This window comes from Canis aureus, chromosome 12 (genome assembly GCF_053574225.1).
Source record: "Canis aureus isolate CA01 chromosome 12, VMU_Caureus_v.1.0, whole genome shotgun sequence".
NCBI classification, from domain to species: domain Eukaryota; kingdom Metazoa; phylum Chordata; class Mammalia; order Carnivora; family Canidae; genus Canis; species Canis aureus.
Genome location: NC_135622.1, coordinates 36,801,053 through 36,820,930, shown reverse-complemented (window position 1 = coordinate 36,820,930; position 19,878 = coordinate 36,801,053). Strand labels below are relative to the sequence as shown.

The following is a 19,878-nucleotide window of genomic DNA, read 5'->3' as shown; positions in this document are numbered from 1 at the left end:
TGGATAAATGCCCAGTAGTGTGACTGCTGGATCATAAGGCAGTTCTATTTATGGAGGAAACTCCGTACTGTTTTCCACAGGGGCTACGCCAGTTTGCATTCCAACCGACAGTGCACAAATATTCCTTTTTCTCCACATCTTCACCAACACCCATTGTTTCTTGTGTGGTTGATTTAAGCCATTTTGAGAAGTATGAGGCAATAGCACATTATAGTTTGGATTTGCATTTTCTGGATGATAAGTTATGGTGAGCATCATTTCATGGGTCTGTTAGCCATGATTCATGCATGGCTGTTAGCCATGAATTGTCTATTCATGCTTTCTGCCCATTTTTAAATTGAATTTTTTGATTTTTGGGTTTTGATTTTTATAAGTTCTTTATATATATAGGATACTAACCCTTTTTTGGATATGCCATTTGCAAATATCTTCTCCCATTCCATAAATTGACTTTTGATTTTGTTGATAGTTTTCTTCATTGTGTAGAAGTGGTTGCTTGTTTGTTTGTTTGATGCAGTCTTAATAGTTTATTTTTGCTTTTATTTCTCTTCCCTCAGGAAGTATATCTAGAAAGAACGTGCTATGGCTAATGTCAAAGAAGTTGCTGCCTGTGTTGTCTTCTAGGATTTTTATGGTTTCAGGTCTTACATTTAGGTCTTTCATACATTTTGAATTTATCTTTGTGCTGGTGTAGGAAAGCAGTCCAGTTTCATTGTTTTGCATATTGCTGTCTCGTTTTGCAGCACCATTTATTGAACAGACTGTCTTTTTCCCAGATTAATTGGCTGCATAAATGTAGGTTTACTTTTGTGTTTTCTATTCTGTTCTATTGATCTATGTGTATATTTTTGTGCCAGTACCATACTGTTTTGATCACTACAGTTTTGAACTCTGAAATTGTGATGACTCCAGTTTTGTTTTTCTTTACAAGAATGCTTTGACTATTCAGGGTCCTTTGTGGCTCCATACAAATTTTAGGATTATTTATTCCAGTTGTATGAAAAATGCTGTTGTTGTTTTGATAGGGATTGCCTTAAATGTGTAAATTGCTTTCAGTAGGACAAACATTTTAATAATATTTATTCTTCCAATCCATAAGCATGGAATTATTTCTATTTCTTCGTGTCATAAATTTCTTTCATCAGCTTTTTTTTTATTGTTTTCAGAGTACAAGTCTTTCACTTCTTTAGTTAAGTTTATTCCTAGATATCCTTTTTATTTTGGGTGCAATTGTAAGTGGGACTGTTTTCTTAATTTTTCTTTCTGCTGCTTCATTATTGGTGTATAAAATGTAACAGACTCTGTACATTGATTTTATATCCTATGACTTTACTGAATTAATTTATCAGTTCCAGCAGATTTTTAGTGCAGTCATTCAGATTCTCTATAGAGTACCATGTCATCTGCAAAGAGTGAAAGTTTGACTTCTTCAGTGATTTAGATTCCTGTTATTTCTTGTTGGTGTCTTATTGCTGTAGGTTAGGCCCTCCAGTACTATGTTGAATAAAAGTGTTCTATAGTTTAGGAAACAGTCTTTACCTTCCAGTAAAGTTTAGGAAACAGTCTTTACCTTCCAGTCTTTACCTTCCTGTATTTTAACCATCAATTATTTCTTTTTCTGTATCTATTTTTCATGATATTTTGTTTCTTCTAATGACTATGATATATTTGCAAATCTAAATTGGTTACATTACAGATTTATTTTCCAAATGCTTTTCTGTTTGCTTAATCTATATTTATTTGATTCTCTACATGACTACCAAGTCTATATTCTCTCTACAATTCTCTCTTCAATGCAATTATAATTAACAACTCAGCTGTAGTTTAGTAAAAATTGATAAGATGTTTCTAAGCCTTATATGAAAATGCAAAAGAATAGATATTGAAGAAGAACAGAAAGGAAGGATTTACAGAAACAGATAATACAATTTCCAATAGGGATAAAACTTTCCATTGTTTGTAGAAAATATGATTGTATGCATAAAAATAAATAAATAATATTAAATACATGTATTTAGAAAGCTTACTGGATGCAAGTTATAAAAATATGTACCTAAAGACAAATCCAAGAGTAATAAAACAGCATTATTTGTAATACAAAAAATGAGAAACAACCCAATGTTTTGTTAGGAATATATTCAGAAACAAATTGTGGTGTGTTCATACAATGGAATGCTATACATATCCTTTCCATGTAGCTTTATAGATCAGCGAATACCCAGTCATTTCAATATAAATGGCCAGTTGACTTGATTACTTTTTAAAGTATACTTTTCTACCTATATTTTATTTTGTATAGCATAAAAATCCATTCTTTTTTTTTCATTTATTCATAAAATATTTGTTGAAGACTCTCTTCCAGGCACAAAGGTGGCTTAAAACACCAAGTATGGTTTATTAACAGGGAAATATCAATTAAAAATCCAGACAAATGTTAAATTATTACTGGAATGAACATCACCAATGAGAAGCATAGTGACCTTAGAGAATTCTTAATAGGGAAAAAATACAGTTTGAGTTGAGAGAAGTCATGATTGGCAAAGTCATTGTGGAGCTGAGGTCTCAGAATTCTGAGTGGAAACTCAACAAGGGAAACGGATTGGGAAAAAATGGTTCCAAGGAGGGTCCCCTGTTACACTTGAGAAATGCAGTCTGATGTGACTATAGCAGAGACCGAAATGAACTATATATTCTGAGATAAAAGTCTGAAAATCATTGGAAGCTTAAATATTTAAGACCTTATCAGCCACATGAGAGATTTTGTTGAGGGCCTTATCAGCCATGTCAGAAATTTTGCTTTCTTTTCCCCCTAAGAGCAATAAATGTCCATTGAAGGAGAGTGACATGTTCTCATTTGCATATTTAACAGACCAACCCTGACACACTAAAACATCTCTTTTTCCTATGACTAATAGGCAAAGGTCCAGACATCAGGCAATGGTGAATTAACAAAGTTAAATGCTACCAACCTTAAAGCCATTCTATCCTCAGATATCATCTGTGAAGATGAGTTCTCTACTAGCTTCCTTTCTGAAGATGCTCTTAATATATCCAACATACAAGGCAAAACCACAGCTCTGATTATAACAATCCATTACTAAAATTAAAAAAGTCTTACTTTTAATTGACAATGAATTAAGTATAGATTCATAGATCAAGGTTTATCCACTCTGTCCCCTCCCTACATCTTAAACCTAAATTTCCTCTGCTCTCCCACTTGTATATCACTGGTATGTTACATGTTATACACATTATTGAACAGTCTGTGCTTTTCTGCCTCTTCCTTCATCATGCTATTCTCTTTCCTAGAAGTCTCTGCCTATTGTTTGTTTCTTGAAGTCCTAGTAATTTTCAAGGTCATTCTCAAATGTCATACTCTTTATAAAGCTCTTTTGATTTATCCCCATCTAATAAAACTGTAATTGCTTAATCTTACAAATTTCCATAGCACTAAATTGTTCTTCCCCCCACACAGAACTTTTATCTTTTGCCCTATAATATCACTATTTATTCGTTTGCCATATCTCTTCCACAGGGAACAAATAGTATCATAGTCCCCTAGGCACTCACTAAAATGTCACATAAAATATTTCAAGGAAAATAGGTTTCCAAAAATATTTACATAATGGAAACTAACTAGGGATTTGGATATTTTGCCTATTAGTCCTCTCCATATGTATTTCTGGTGATGAAACCTGGAATATATTAAAAGCATTAAAATGGAAAAATGAAACTGTTTCAAAAACCACATTTAAAATTAAGTATATGATAAAGATCTTGGTGTTTCTTTAAATCTTGCTTATCAGAGAAAAAATATATATACACATATCTTCAAACCCTGTTAAAATCACCTATGTACACTTTTACTGCCAGGTGGTGTCATATTAATATCAACGAAAAGAACCTGCAAATCTAAACTTAAAAGTATAAACTTAAAAGTATGATGAGGTCATCAAACAAGGTTACAAAAATGCTGAAGGCCAACACATGTTCAGAACTCATTTAAATTGGAACTTCATAACATTTAACACAGATAAATTTCCAGTGTTCAAACCTCATGAAAAATTCTTTGGTTGAATTACTGCTAACATGAAATACAGCTTTTCTTCAGGAACCATAATGAAAAGGCAATGACAATGATCTACTACAAAAATGCTACTCGCATTCATGTTAAATCAGAGCTTAATGTTCATCTCTTTTGATTTGCTGTTTCAATAACTAAATTATTAAATTCCTACTATGTTCAAGGCAATACATATAAAACTTTAATATTAATTAACATATAGATATCTATTGCCTTTTACATAGTAGGAGAAACACATAAATGATATACATGTATAAATATAAATTTATAAATATAAATATATATGAATGCATGATCATATTTACCAATGTAGGTACTTACAGGAGGGCTATAGAGATGCTCTATATTGGGGCAGATTGAAAAATCTCATCACATGCTTAAACAATCATTTAAAGAAGCTGAAAAGTAAAAAGATCAGTAATGATCAAATAACTAAACTGATATTTTATTAAACAAAGCAACATAATCAGATTTTATCTTATTCCACCTTAAGAATCAAATTAAATCACCCAGGCAACATCTCAGGTTGTCAGACAGCAAACCAACTAGAAAAGGTTTGTTTATCTACGTGTTTAATAAGCCATTTAGATCTCAATGTAAAAAATTATAGTATAAAAATTAAATATATACCTACTGAATTGAGATAAGCTAAGTTTTCACTGTACTTTAAAAAATATCTCCACTTCTTTTTTACCCACATGCAACCATTCTATTTCCATCTCATTATTATGACTTCCCTCATCCTCCATGCACATCCATTGTACAACTATTCCTTCATTGCAGAATGCATCAAGATCAGAGGCTCTACATAAATAATTGATATCATGATAGAAATATAGCATGAATGACATTCACAAGGATTATGTTCTCATGCTTGATCTAAAAACTTTGAAAAGTATTTGCCTTCAGGGTTCTTGATTATCTCAAACTATAATGCTGCACAGTTACAATGAGGAAGTGGCACATTTAAGAACTGTGAAAGATTTATTTTTGAAAATAACAGAAGGAAAAATTGTGGGCTGTTGAACTATCATATAGAAGAAAAAAATCCATCCCACTCTTTTTGCTATTATATTGTTTGAGAAGTCGCAGTAAATCTTCACTCTGGCTACCATCCTATTTTATTTTACTATAACTATCATCACTTTTACTATGGAATGCTTTATGGGGCACTTTAGCCCTCAGCTCTTTTGCTAAGCGCTTGTACTGATATCACAGGATCTATCAAGCATTTTAACCAGTTTATTCTTTGCTTTCAGACCATGACGAGAAACCATTATCATGGCTTTAAAAAAGTATATTTGGCCATCACATCCCAAGGAAAAAATCCTTATTTTAATCACATTTTAGGATATCTCTCCCCACTCTATCATAATAGAAATTTCTGTAAGAATAAAACCACCATAGAAAAGGTGAAAGAATTTCTTGCCTGGAAAGAGCCCCTCCCTTCTCCATGCTGTACCAGCACCAGCTAAAGAGCAGGTGGCATGAATGGTTGGTTCCTGTTGTTTAGGGGCTGATCCCACAGTTGCACATCACAAGTGTCAATGAAGGAAATGCAAACAGAAATGCTCTCCACTCAGACTCACCTCCTTCAGTTCTTTATTTTTCTCAAAATATTTTCTTTCCTGAGTCCCAGGGAGAGTTTCCAGATAATTTCCACACTTTCCAACAGAACCGGCCAAGAATGTCATCCTTCTTTTTTAATTATTATTTTTAAAGATTTTATTTATTTATTTGAGAAAGAGAGAGAGAGAGAGAGCACACAAGCAGAGGGAGGGGCAGAGGGAGAGAGAGAAGACTCCTCACTCAACAGGGACCCTGATGTGATGCTGGGCTCTATCTCAGGACCCCAGGATTATGACCTGAGCTGACCTCAGATACTTAACCAAAGGAGCCAACCAGGTGCCCCTAGAATATCATCTTTCACATTCACTAGTTAAGTCACAATTCCAATAAACTGTAATCACCCTTAACGTCATGAACTGTATCTATCTTGTTTGTTACTATATTCCTGATGATAAAGATTATGCTAGGTCCAAAACTGTAACCTAATAAATATCTGTTAGATGACAAATAAGTGAATATATAGGATAAAAAATACTAGAAATTTGAAGGTTTATTTATAGTTGTGTACCTTAAGAACTGTCCAAAATATCCAACTATATATGCAGAAGTAGTGTCTTTAAATAGAGAGAACAAGGGCACTTGGGTGGTTCAGTGGTTGAGTGTCTGCCTTTGGCTCAGGTCAGGATCCCAGGGTCCTGGGATTGAATATTGTATCAGGATCCCCACAGAGAGTCTGCTTCTTCCCCTATGTCTCTACCTCTCTCTCTGTGTCTCTCATGAATAAATAAATAAAATCTTTTAAAATAAAAAAAAAATAGAACAACTACTTTAAGCATTAGGTGATGTTCAGCATCTCTTAAAATAGTAGCAACTTCATCATCTATACAGATGGGCCAACTAGAGCTCATGGGTCAAACCTGATCCACAACACATTTTGATAAATAAAGCTTCATTTATTTATACACTTTTTTATACAGTTTTTAAATAGTTGCTTCTGCACAAGACTACAGCAGAGTAGCAGAGTTGCAACAGAGACCATACAGCCCACATAACCTAAATATTTGTTATCTGGCTCTTTACAAAATGTTTGCCAACTCCTGATCTATAAGAAAGACACAAGTATGTCCACGGGAGATAGACTCGGACCGACAAATATTTTGCGAGATGAATTCTGTTGGGCTGGCGAGACTGGGGACCTCAAAACGGTCGACCCCAGGCCAGCAACCTCCCAATAAGGCCGCCTTGCCGCCCTACCCTACCTTAGCACACAGAGACCCGCAACCCTTGCCCTGCCTGGAATGCTGCCCTACCCCCATCTTCCCACTAACACCACTTTGCCGCCCTACCTTAGCACACAAAGACCTGTAACCCTTGCCCTAATCAGAATGCCATCTTGTCCCCATCTTCCCTCCGAAAACTCTTTATAGACCCCCCTGCAGTTTGCTTGGGCGGGACTCCCCCGCTCTCTGGCTCTCTCCCTCCCCTGCGGGCCCCGGAACCTCCCCCCAAAGCGCTTCCCATTAAAAGCCTGTTTGGACCAACTTTTGCCTGGCCTCTCTATTCCATTTCACTACCGATCGGATTAAACCTGACAAATCCCCTTGCCAAAGGAATTATCACGCCAGCCTTATCCCTAAACTCCTATGTTCTATCCGAGAACTACTAACCTGATTCTACTTGTGTTCTCCATCCACCATGTATTTAATGCTCCTATCACCCCCAAGCTGTATTCCACTCTTTGTCCCAACAGTGAAATGCCAGCTCCTTCTGCATGCATCCTGAAGTATGATGTCACTGTTCCTGCATTCTAACACCCCATTCCCACACTCACCTCCTAGGTCATTCAGTGAGCTATCCATTCTCTGCTTCTCTCAGCTCCACCACATTTTATGGTCATATTCCAGCCCATTTCATGCATTTATATATCTGCCAGATCCCTGAAAATATTTTGGTCTGTGCCTGCCTTCTCCTCCTGGTCCTGTAATAAAGTTTATCATACAGACTTAAGTCTCAAGTCTATTAAGTGAGTCTCATACTAAACTTATTTATCCTGAAAACCCACTCACTCTTCTACTGATTCATAAAGCATTGCCCAGTTTCACAGTGAGCCTACAAACTGCTCAAAATCTGCTTTAAGAGGAAAATGCCCTACCACACTTGGGAAAACCCAGAAGACAAGACTCAAGGGAAACTCCTATAGGTTTTTAGCAAAGGGCAGGGCAAAGACAGGCTCACCAGTAATTTTTCATATTATGACAAGTCTGCCTCGGGCACTTGGTCAGGATTTTCTGAACCCTTATGGCAACTACTTGATAAAGCTCTTTTTTAAAAAATAAAAATACATAGGATTTGTTTGAAAGGAGATTAAAGATAAAATACTTGGAGGAATACAAAAAAAACTAAAAGTTGCTGGCAACCCTAGATACATTTGTTCTAAAGGGGAGAATATATGAAGTTCAAAAATGTTGCTAATGAGGCTAAGGCCACTGCCTCCATCCCTCTATGAGTTTATTAGCTTTGTACAAAGAAAGATGCAATTTAAAAATCACTATCTAAACCCTTAACCTCAATCCATCTGCTGATAAATATGTGCCACTGCTCTGGAAGGAGACCAGGGTCTGGCAACAAGTCACCATCAGCCAACTACCTTCACTGTAAGAAAACTCACTCACACTGCTGGCCAGCATTTTGTCATGTATACAATGGAGTAAGAGTTAAAATAGCCAAGTAAAAATTTAGTCTTTAAAAGTAACACATTATAAAAATTGACTTGAAGTGTTCTCTGGGCAAACTAGTTTACACTTTCAAAACATCCTGGTCCATGTACCTACCTCTCCAATGGACTGTTAGAAAACCCTCCCTCTGGGATTTTGCTTCTTGCATGACACTTTCCAATCTCTCTGCCATTGGCTTATACAACATTAGCAAAAATTCAAAATAAAACATTATATTTTCCTTCATATAATTACTTTGTGGCCCCTGATCCTTTCGAGATTCTATCCATACTATTTTTTTTACAACAAATTTGAGATTCCTTTTTTCTCTCTTTGAAACCCTCTGCATTTATAATTACTTTTTTTAATTTTTATTTATTTATGATAGTCACACACACAGAGAGAGAGAGAGAGGCAGAGACATAGGCAGAGGGAGAAGCAGGCTCCATGCACCGGGAGCTCGACGTGGGATTCGATCCTGGGTCTCCAGGATCGCGCCCTGGGCCAAACGCAGGCGCTAAACCGCTGCGCCACCCAGGGATCCCGAAACCCTCTGCATTTAGACAGTTATCCCAAATGTTCCACAAATATATGCAGTTTTAGTAGATTTAGTAATGTTATTACTCTCATTTTATCTAACATTCAGTTCTTAGGCAACTTTTACTTGACCTATCGATGATATTGGGCACAACTGACCACAACCACCTTCTTTTTTTTTTTTTTTTTAACAACCACCTCCTTTATTTTTTTAAAAGATTTATTTATTTACTTATTCATGATAGACAGACAGAGAGAGAGAGAGAGAGAGAAAGAGGCAGAGACACAGGAGGAGGGAGAAGCAGGCTCCATGCCGGAAGCCAGACGCAGGACTCCATCCCAGGACTCCAGGATCGCGCCCTGGGCCAAAGGCAGGCGCTAAACCGCTGGGCAACTCAGGGATCCCCACAACCACCTTCTTTAAAGCATTTTCTTCAGTTGACTTCAGGACACATGACTTGGATCTCATCCTTTCTCTCCAGGCATACATATAATCCAATCAAAATAAAGATGTCATATCATTCTACTTCTCACTTCAACACTTGACTTGTCATCTTGCTCAGTCATTGTGAAAGTCCAGTATTATGCCCTATAAGCCCCTCTGAGCTAGGAGCATCATTGCCTCCCTCCAGTCTACACTCTCTCGCACCAATTGGTTCAGGCACACTTCTCTATGTCTTTGCATTGATTGATCCTTATCCCTGGAATGCCCTCTGTCCCCCTACCACATATGGTCATGTCCACTTGGCTCATTTCTTTCTATTGATGGCTTTAAATAAATGTCATTTTCCCTCACTGCCCTCTGATATTTCCTATGCTTCTCACTACATTATTTTTCTTTTAGTGCTTATTTTTCGTTCATCATCCTGCACACGTTTTTGTTGTTGTTGTTGTTGTTTGTTTTCTTTTTTAAGGTCTATTTTTACCACTAGAGCATAAGGACCATAAGGGCAATGATTTGTCTCCACAGCTTTACTGCCAGAATCTAGAATATTGTAGACTCTCAATAAATGTGTGTTGGATATATTTACAACAGAATGACTAAAAGGCTCCAGTCAACTGAGTTTTGTTTGCTTCTACAACCAGCTCCTTTGTCATGCCTGTGACTGAATACTACAGCCTGTTCCCAGAAACCCTAATGAAGGCCAGCTGCTCTTGCTTACTGGACTTCTGCACTACTTTTTCAGCTTTATAAATATCTACTCATCATCAACACCTTCCTGAAGCATTTCTGCTGCTACTTTGCCTTTGTCAGAATCATATGCAGATGGCTATCACCCAGTACAAAGTGTTTGCAGGCACTTGCTAACTTGTTTGTCTCCCCCTTAGCCTTAAGCTCATTGAGGATATTTAGAAAGTAGATAACAAACACCATGCAAAGCAGAGACATTTTACCCTCTAGCCAACGTCTGCTCAAAGAGATAATATATATGCTAAAAATTCTGAATACTTAAGTATCTAGAGTTTAGAATAATATAAACAAGTTAGAAAGGAAAAAGCGCAAAGGTGAAAAACAGAAAGAATGATTTAACATGAATTTTTACTTTTTGGGAAGCAAATTACTCATTCAATCATTAATTCACTAAACAATTTTTGATGGCCTATCCTAGGCTGTACACTATTCCACGATGTTGAATGTGAAGAATAAACCCCAACCACCAAGCTTCATGGAACTCACACTCTGACCAGGAAGACTTGTAAGAAGTACGTCTAGATCAATTCTCATTTTTCTACTCCATCTGCAATCACTGCCATAATACAACTCTCCATTCCTAAGAAGAGTTGTAAAATAATGGAATCATTTATTTTTTACCTAAATTTGACACAAACATCTGGTGTCTAAAATATTCATTAATACTTTAAATCTCCCAAGAATATTTAAATCTCACAATTTTTGATAACATGTTCAATTCTAGCTTACCTGTTAGTGAGGTAAAACATGGACAGCCAAACTTAAATGACATCTTCTCTCTTTTGCATGACCTGTTTTTCAAAAATGTGTTAATTATTTTAACAAATATTGGTTGTTATATAGCGGGGATTTTTCTAGCATGGAGGTCCCAAGGAAAGACAAAAACAGACAATGTAACCACATGGAGATTCTATTCTGGTATAAAATAAAAAAAAAATACACATATGATAGATCAAGTGCTGATAAAATCTATGGAGAAAAAGGAACCTGGGTGAGGGACTGATCAGGTAATGAGGATAGAAGGTGTGTTTGTGTTGGAAATGCTGTAGAGAAATCCTAGGTATATAGAGGAGCTGGTAAAAAATCTCTTGCATAATCACACTTAATCATAAACCTGGAGGAACTGAGAGAGAGAGCCATCTGGAGGAAATCTGGGGGAAGCAAAAATCTAGGGGAAGAATTAGGTGTGTATATGTGTGTGCATTTCACAACCTCTTCTTATTACACGAATTTGAAATTTATTTTATCCACTCAAGGAAATTACATTATATTTTATTTCAAATTAAACTTTCATTTTCTTTTTAAAGAAATGCTTGTTGACTTTGATGCCCTTCTTGCTGGACCCAATATCCGATTTCCTCAAATGCCAGGAGATTCTCTGTTGGACATCCATTTTAATTTTAGAGCTTTCCACAAATACTATTTCAGCATAAGGCAGCACACCATCAGTGATCATGGGGACAGGATGAAGTATGCATTTGCAGCTCATCCCCTGGGTATAGGATGCAGTACCCATTTTTTTTTTATGTCCCCTCCTGGGTGTCCATCTGTCTGTTGCCTGATGATTTGAGGCACAGCAATGTGTCTGGTTGTTCCTCTTACAGTTACACTGGCCATAATCCTGAAGGCTGCTCGAAAAATCTCTCCTTTTTTCATTTGCTGCTTCTAAGCAAGTAGCTGCTTTCACCTTTCAGGCAAACCTTCTCCTATGGAAATGGTGCTCAGTCATTTCTTCTGTCTTTCAAGCGGTCATCAGACTTTTGGTTCCATGAAGTGTATACCGTGTATCCCAGAGCTAACTACTTAACTGTAGTTACGTATGTGTGTTTTTCCCAGAAATTTAGAGCAGGAAGGAGATGTATGTGCTCAGTTGCCTTGATCCAATCACAGTAAACATGCTTTCACTAAAGATCATATAAGTACCTTATAAATTAAATTCAGAATAAATGAAACCAATTTATAAAACATAATTTAAAAGTACACATATATATAAAGTATATGTACATATATATATGGTTAAACAGTGTAATCTCTGTGATCCTTATAATTAAAAGGTGAGATATAAATTTAAAAATAAGTAAATTTTGTTATGAAATTTCAACAACTTTATATCATTTTATACTTTTCATTTGTTTCTTTATCATTCTCTTCTCCTAAGAGGATTTAAGCAGAAATGTCTCCATCCTAAAGTGTTACAGAAATCCTTATTTAGCTGTACCTAAGGAAACTCTTGCTGAGGCTTCTTTCCTTTGTATTTTCCCATTGTCAATGGGTCCTCTTTGTGCCCTGTGTTGCTCACATCTCTTATGAATCCTCTCAGGGTAGCCATCCATTCTCTCAGGTCAATTTTTCCTCCTTCCTTATTTCCTTCCTTCCCCTTTTACTACTGTAGAAAACCCATTCTTTCTACAACTACTAAAAGTTTTCAGTAACGGTGGAAACAATATAAGAATCATCCTAGCTTGTTCAATTATTGATGCTTCAGCACCTTCTATGCATAAATCATAATAGCAAAATTTGAGTGAACAGTGCATGCCAAGCAGTGTTCTAAGCATTTCACATATAGTCAATCATATTATCCTCACCCTGGCCAAGTGGTAAGGCACAATACTCCCTTTCAAAGGTGAAGTAACTCATTCAGAGAAAGGCTACATTATTCACCTAGATGGTAAGCTAGGAATTATGAGGTAAGGTACATACCACGGCATTTTTAGCATTCCAGCTCTTAACACTACTTGGCTTTACGACATTACGTAATAGGTGAGGATACAGATTAGTAGGACATGACATGGGTTCCACACTCTAGGATTTTACAATAAACAGTGAGTAGTTATATCAGTTCCTTAAAGCCTCCTTTCCTGAAGGTCAGCATACACTATGCCTACTGATCTTTAGTAAAGTATTTAAATGGCAAAACACGTTTGCTAATCAGAACTTACAGTACAGTCCTTTCCAAAATTGTTTACTAGAACAGCACTGCCCGCAATGTGATTTATAGAACAGTGACTCTGTAGCATGTTAAGCATAACAATAACAAAGGAATCAATGGTGACATGATAAGGGTGGGGTTAATATTTTAGGGTGAGGAGCTCTGAAAACCTCACAGCAAAAAACTCACAATGGGAGTTTAAACGTGGAGACTAATTTGGAAATAAGGTTTGGAACACCAAAGAATCAATGACTGACTTTAGGCTGAGAAGTCTAGATATGATTTCATAATTTGAAAGAAAGAAATGGGGGGAAAAGTATGAAAATAAAGTTAAATGACTCTAGTTAACTTGGGTCGGGTATGGGAAAACTTCAAGCAGTCTAGGTTACTGGTCTCAGTACTCAGAATACTGTGCAGCTAATAGGTTGTATAGTTCCTTTTATCATTCTGCAAAATTACCTTCACCATATCAAGTAGAGGAAAGTGGTTTACATTATTTAGCAAAACCGTTAGGATCATAAACAAGTTCTAAAATAAAACAACTAATTTTGATTCTTATATATGTAAAAGTTGAGGGAGTAATTGTCTTTTATTTGGACGATATCGTAGGCTGATAATATTTATAAATAAAAATGGAAATGTCCTACTAGAATGTAGTTATGTGACTCCCCCCCCCCAATATAATAAAAGAAGTGAGAGGTTTAATCACAGGGCATTAGTAAAGCACTTAAATCTTCATAAGGATCATTTGAGAGGCTATAATTATATTATATTACTTTAATATTGGAAAAGAAAAATCTGCATGCATAATGATTTCAGTGTCTAAAGATATAGACTGTAATATTTCAATTCATGCAAACAAATTCTCAAGTAAAATTTGTTGTTCATGCTCATAAACATCTTTTTGATCCTATCAAAGTTTTCAACTAACACTCCCAAATATAAACATTAAATATTTTACTTGCAATCTAAGATATTAAATATAGTGCACTCCTAATTCACTTATATTTGGATTATCTGGGCAATCCAAGCATTGTGGCCATCTGTCTATTTGACTTGGCTGCTGGATCCAGATTGAAAAGGATAATTACTCACTGTGGTGGAGGAAGGTCAAGGAGAGACAGGGAAGAGTTGCTTTTTCCCAAGCTCACACTTCAACCCAACTTACTTATCAACTTAGCTGCCAAGCTGGCTTTGTTCTGATGGAAACTACCAACTCAACCTGAGGTAGAAGACTCAGATAATTAGAATTGGAGTAAGGTTATCAAAATACCTTGTAAACAGGTGAACCCATAAGTAATGTGGGCAGTAAATTCCATTGCTAAGCATAGTCTTTTTCATCCGGGGGTCTCTTGTAGGCATTTTCCATTACTGAGCAAGATCCCTTGTCAAGGAATGTGCTTGGGATCTAATCTGCAAGTTCAGAGAGGAAACAATTTCACCTGGCAGGAAATAGGTTAAATACAGAGCAATAGTTTCAGCAATTATATAATTAAAATAATATATATATATAATAATGACAATGTCTAAAATGATAAGACGAGGATGTCCTAAGTATTAAGCAGGTCCTAAGGACATCATAACGAGTTCCTACTTCTCTCAACCGACTGCTTTACAGAAGCATGCAATTTCCATATGAATCCAGGTAAACATATCAAATCTAGAATTATTAAATATAGTAAGAATATGAATAATGATAACATAAATCCAATATTACAAAACAATAAAATTTTCATGACTAATACTTCACTTAGCCATTAGAACAGCTTTATCAAGGTAGATATTTAAGCTAATATATTTAGATTTTGAATTATAATACCGAGATCCAAGAATTGGCAGTTTTCTATTTAAAGACATGAGCTTTAATAATGCTAAAGCTCCAAACAATAACTTACTTTCCTAAGCTTTTTATCTTTATTTTGCTATACCATACCTAAGAACAATTATTGTTAATATCATGCATGAAACAGAGCAATTTCAAAATATTACAACTGTTCAAGTAGAATCTAAATGAATATCATTATTTGGGTAAATAAAATTTTAAGGTCATATTTATAACAATATAACTACTCGGAAATAATAAAGATATAACAATTTGACCATCATTATTTTCTTTTATAAAAGCCAAGAAAATGCTTAAACTGAAAAGTGATGTTCATTTTATTTCAATATGTACTGGTGAGTTTTTCAATTTTTAAAATATAATGTTTATTCACTTCCTGATTTATTTGGTAATACTAATTTCCTTAGAACATAACTTAGAAATAATAAATACTTGATGACAAAGATGGATTGTTTTGAAAAGAAATCTCAGTCAATTTTGGTAAGAGTTTAATAATACTAAGGGGAACCATAAGAATATATTGAAGTGGTAAATGAATAGAAATTGCCCTTTTCAGATCAGAGAAATAATTTATGATAACCTTAAATTTCCCATTACACCATGCACCAGAATAAACTTCAAATAGATCAGAAATGTGAATGTTAATAAAAAAAGAAACAATAAAAATTCTGATGGAAAGCTTGAGTGAATTCCCTTATAATCCGGATTTGAAGAGTCTTTCAAAGAATTATTTCAAGGTCCAGAAGCCCCTAAGTTAATAAATTTGGTTATGAAAACTCAAAAAAATTTCCTGGCAAAATGCACCATAAGCAAAGATAAAAGATAAGTAATAAACTGGGATTTCACAATCTATGTAACAGAAAACTAATCTTCTTTAATGCAAATTAAAATGTACTGTGGTGCCTTTTCTCACCTATCAGATTGGAAGAAATTCATAAGCTTGACAATGGGCTGCTGGAGAGGGTTGGTAAACAGGAACTCATCTATTGCTACTGAGAGTGCAATATGAAAAAACTATTTGTTTATGGAGAAGAATTTGGCAATATTGAACTAAATTCTGTATGCATTCTTCTTTATCTTAATATGTCCTTTTCTAGAATTTTACTCAAAGTAAAATAAAGATCTCTGCAAACTCAAAATATCATAGGTGAATGTAGATTTTGCCATGCAAACATTTTTATAGCCATATATATCAAACTGCCTAGAAAAGAGAAAGGAGACAAATATGGTGTAAAGAAAAATAAAAGTTCCATGCTGTTGGATTTGAATGGAGAAAGAATCAGTCAGAGTTTGGATTATTAAATCACTTAGAGACACAACACCCCAATAAGCACACATAGTGCTAAGATCTTGATTTCCAAATGACATTTCCCAAAAAAAGGGCACTGGCAAATGGATGATTCAGTTCTAGAGTCAGAAAAGTATATAATAAGCCTAGAAATGTTTAAGACTTAACAAGTTATGTCAAAATGTACAAAAAAAACTTAAAGGCTCCCACTAACCCAATTTGAGAGGATATGAACTTCAAATAAAACAGTTAAAGGATTGCAACATATTAACAACTACAAAAAAAGATTTATGGGTTCACAGGGTAACATTTTTTTTTTAAGGGGAGAGAAAGAAAAAGGGAAAAGAAAAAATAAAGCATAGGAGAGAATAGTAAAGGGACAGGTGTAAATCACTTTTTACACAATGATTCTTAACTATCAAATAAAAAATAAATAGTAGAATAAGAAGTCATCATTTTTCAATCCTCAGTGTAATACCTGAAAGGAGTAATAATTATTAGTGGATCCTAAAGGTTGTTGGGGTAAAAATGTTTGTGGGGTCTCAAAGTGAGCCCAACTAAATACTACAAAGGAAAAACATCAGTTTATGTTAGAATCATTTGGTGATCATCATCTAAGTAATAACATTTGGCACAGCATTACCAACACAGGCATTACCACCATTCAGACAGACGTGTCTTTTGAAGCGATGCAATAACATTGTTTATTAAATTAAAAGTACACAAATCATAGATGGTTCTCCTTTTGCTGTTGAACTTGCCTTGCTTCCATTTTGAAGAAAAAGCTAATTTGTGGCAAGAGCACGGAGTCAAAAGAATTGCAGCAAATCAGGGCCAAAACCCAATTTCATCACCATGGAAACATCCTATATATGGACTTTCTGTTATTTGAGATAATACAGCCTTTTATATTTGAGCCAATTGAGTTGGAGTTTATTGTGATCAACTGCTTGATCCTTCACACAGAAAAGTGAAAAATGCTCAATCTTCTGTTGCACAGGTTGCTCCTATTTTGTCCCAAAGAATTTATCAGTTAATATAGATTTCATTTTTAAAAAATCTGTGAAGAGAGTTAGCATTTGTTCACAGTGATCTTCATATAATATTTTAAAACTACTTAGTTCTTCATGATATCAAGGCTAAAATAACACAGACTTTATTCTTTGTTCAGCTGAATATAGTGACCTTCACTTTCCTTACTTTTAATGATAATATGACATAACTTTCACTTATCAATTGACCCTAGAATTAATTACATAATTAAACAAATGCCACATGTCAATATATTTTGAAACCATATAATATTTTAGTTAAAACATTTAAGAAAATGTTGAATAAAGATAACAGCCATACGCACATGCATACACACACTTTATATCTAAGATATATCAAGTAATCATTTAGCAAATATTGTATCTTAAGATATTGCTAATATATTCTAGCTTAGTGTGTTTTAAACTTTCTTTTACAGAATATTCATGAAAATAAATTGTAAATAAATACTGAACAAAATATGTCATAATAGTCAATTGATACCGGACTGAAGTTATACCTCAATTTGAAATATAGATGGTCATTCCTAAAAAACACAAAAAAAATAATATCTGGAAATCACTAGAAACATTTGTGAAAATACCTGCTATAATAGGCAAGCCAAATAGATCAATTAGGGCTGCAAAGAAGCAAAAATGATATGTATTGCTTCCACCCATATGTGGAATAGTAAAATATGCTAATACCTAAGTCCCTTATTATAATTAATATAACAGAAATAGGGATCCCTGGGTGGCGCAGCGGTTTGGCGCCTGCCTTTGGCCCAGGGCGCGATCCTGGAGACCCGGGATCGAATCCCACGTCGGGCTCCCGGTGCATGGAGCCTGCTTCTCCCTCTGCCTGTGTCTCTGCCTCTCTCTCTCTCTCTCTCTCTGTGACTATCATAAATAAATAAAAATTAAAAAAAAAATTAAAAAAAATATAACAGAAATATTTGTGACCATAATTCTAACTAATTTGGAGCTTATGCTGTGCAGAAAACAATGTGTTTCACATACGTTTTAGTTATTCTTGTCATAAGAAAGAAAAAACAGCAGCATTTGCTCATTTTACTCATATGCATAACTAAAGGTGCATTATTACTAATGAAGATATCTAATTTGAATTAAACACCTTTCTCATACACCCCAATATAAAACTTATTTCTGAGAAAAACCTTAACTAATAGTGACAATTTGTCCTATCATTATAAAGTAATATGTAAACTTCATCTGACATTCATAAAACACAGGAAACATACATGCACACAAATACCATGCATTTTCATTGTCCAAAAGTAATCTAGAGTTAACTTTTAACATGTTCATGTAGGTCTTTCTAGTTTGTTAAAATTGTTTAATTTAAAACACTTTAAAAAGTAAAAAAATACCACTTTAAATTTTTGATAATACCAATATAAACCTATTTTTTTCAATTCTTAGTATTTTATGTAAATTTCATATTCTAAGGTACATAATCAATGACTGCAAAAATTTAATTCTATAGCTGTGTTATTATTTTAATTTTTCTCTTTATTGTATTTTATTATACAAATAATTCATGTTCTTACTGACCAATTAAAAAAGACTATAAACTATAAGAAAATTAGCATAAATTATCCCAAATTGTAATCCTATATATAATGCCTTAATATGTAATGCTGTAGTTTCTTATGAAAATATATAAAAAAAAAGAAAATATATAATATGTAAGGTAAAATAACGCTTTAGTTTCTTATAAAACTACATTCATACATATGATTGACAAAAATGGACATTCAAAAGTACTTGCATTTTTTTCATTAAACAACACATTTTAGAATTATTTGCAATTTGATAATACATTGTAGTGAATGCAACGTGGGGTATGACATTCTTAAGTTGTTAAATAGGTGTCTGGGTGATGGTGTCTTGTCATAATCCCATCTTGATAACCTATACCTTAGATGCTAACTTAAAAGTTAATTATCAACACACTTTGTAAAACATAGCAGTATAAAGGGAGAGAAAAACAGATGACATTAGGCTAGAGATCACGAACTAGGGGTGGTGGAAGGGGAGGAGGGTGGGGGGTGGGGTTGAATGGGTGACCGGCACTGAGGGGGGCACTTGACGGGATGAGCACTAGGTGTTATTCTGTATGTTGGTAAATTGAACACCAATAAAAAATAAATTTATTTAAAAATATATATATATATATGCATACAACCTATCTATAGATCAAATAATAAAATATGGGAAGCTATTATAGGCCTTGTTTTCTTTCTTTCTTACCCAATTAAACTTCCATTTCCCTTAAGCCCATACTTTCACTGATTAAGACTTTTTTTAAAACTCTGCATTGAAACCCAAAACTATATTCTTAATAGATGTCCATAGATGCATTGAGTTGCTATTGTTGTTCTTTAACTGATTCCAGTGTATTTAAAAGTACTGGGAGATGTCTCAGAGGATCTCTTGTGTTCTACATATCACTCCAGTAGCAGCTCTATTTCTATTTAATAACCAGAATCAATATCCTTAGGTAATACCATAGTCCTCTGCATTGCCTGTAAATTCAGTGGCATGAGGATTCAATGGCCAAGAAGCATCTTAATTTCCAAGTCAATGGAGTCATTGTTGAATCCCTTGATAGAAGTCCAAGTCACTGTAGAAGACCAAAGTCTTGAAGACAAGAAACAAGAATTTAAG

At 34.7% G+C, this 19,878-nt stretch overlaps 1 long non-coding RNA gene across 2 annotated transcripts in view; it reads right to left on the bottom strand.

Annotated features, from left to right (window-relative positions):
• Nucleotides 1-11,413: 11,413 nt before the first annotated feature.
• The window catches only part of LOC144324676 (uncharacterized), a 29,035-nt gene continuing 20,570 nt past the window's right edge, over nucleotides 11,414-19,878 (bottom strand). Inside the window, exons 2-4 of one of the 2 annotated variants that reach the window (XR_013390102.1) lie at nucleotides 19,719-19,851; nucleotides 14,299-14,467; nucleotides 11,414-12,019 (exon numbers count right to left, since the gene is read on the bottom strand). This is a non-coding gene — a long non-coding RNA (uncharacterized LOC144324676). The remainder of the gene's footprint in view (nucleotides 12,020-14,298; nucleotides 14,468-19,718; nucleotides 19,852-19,878) is intronic. The other variant, XR_013390101.1, reaches the window with a different exon arrangement.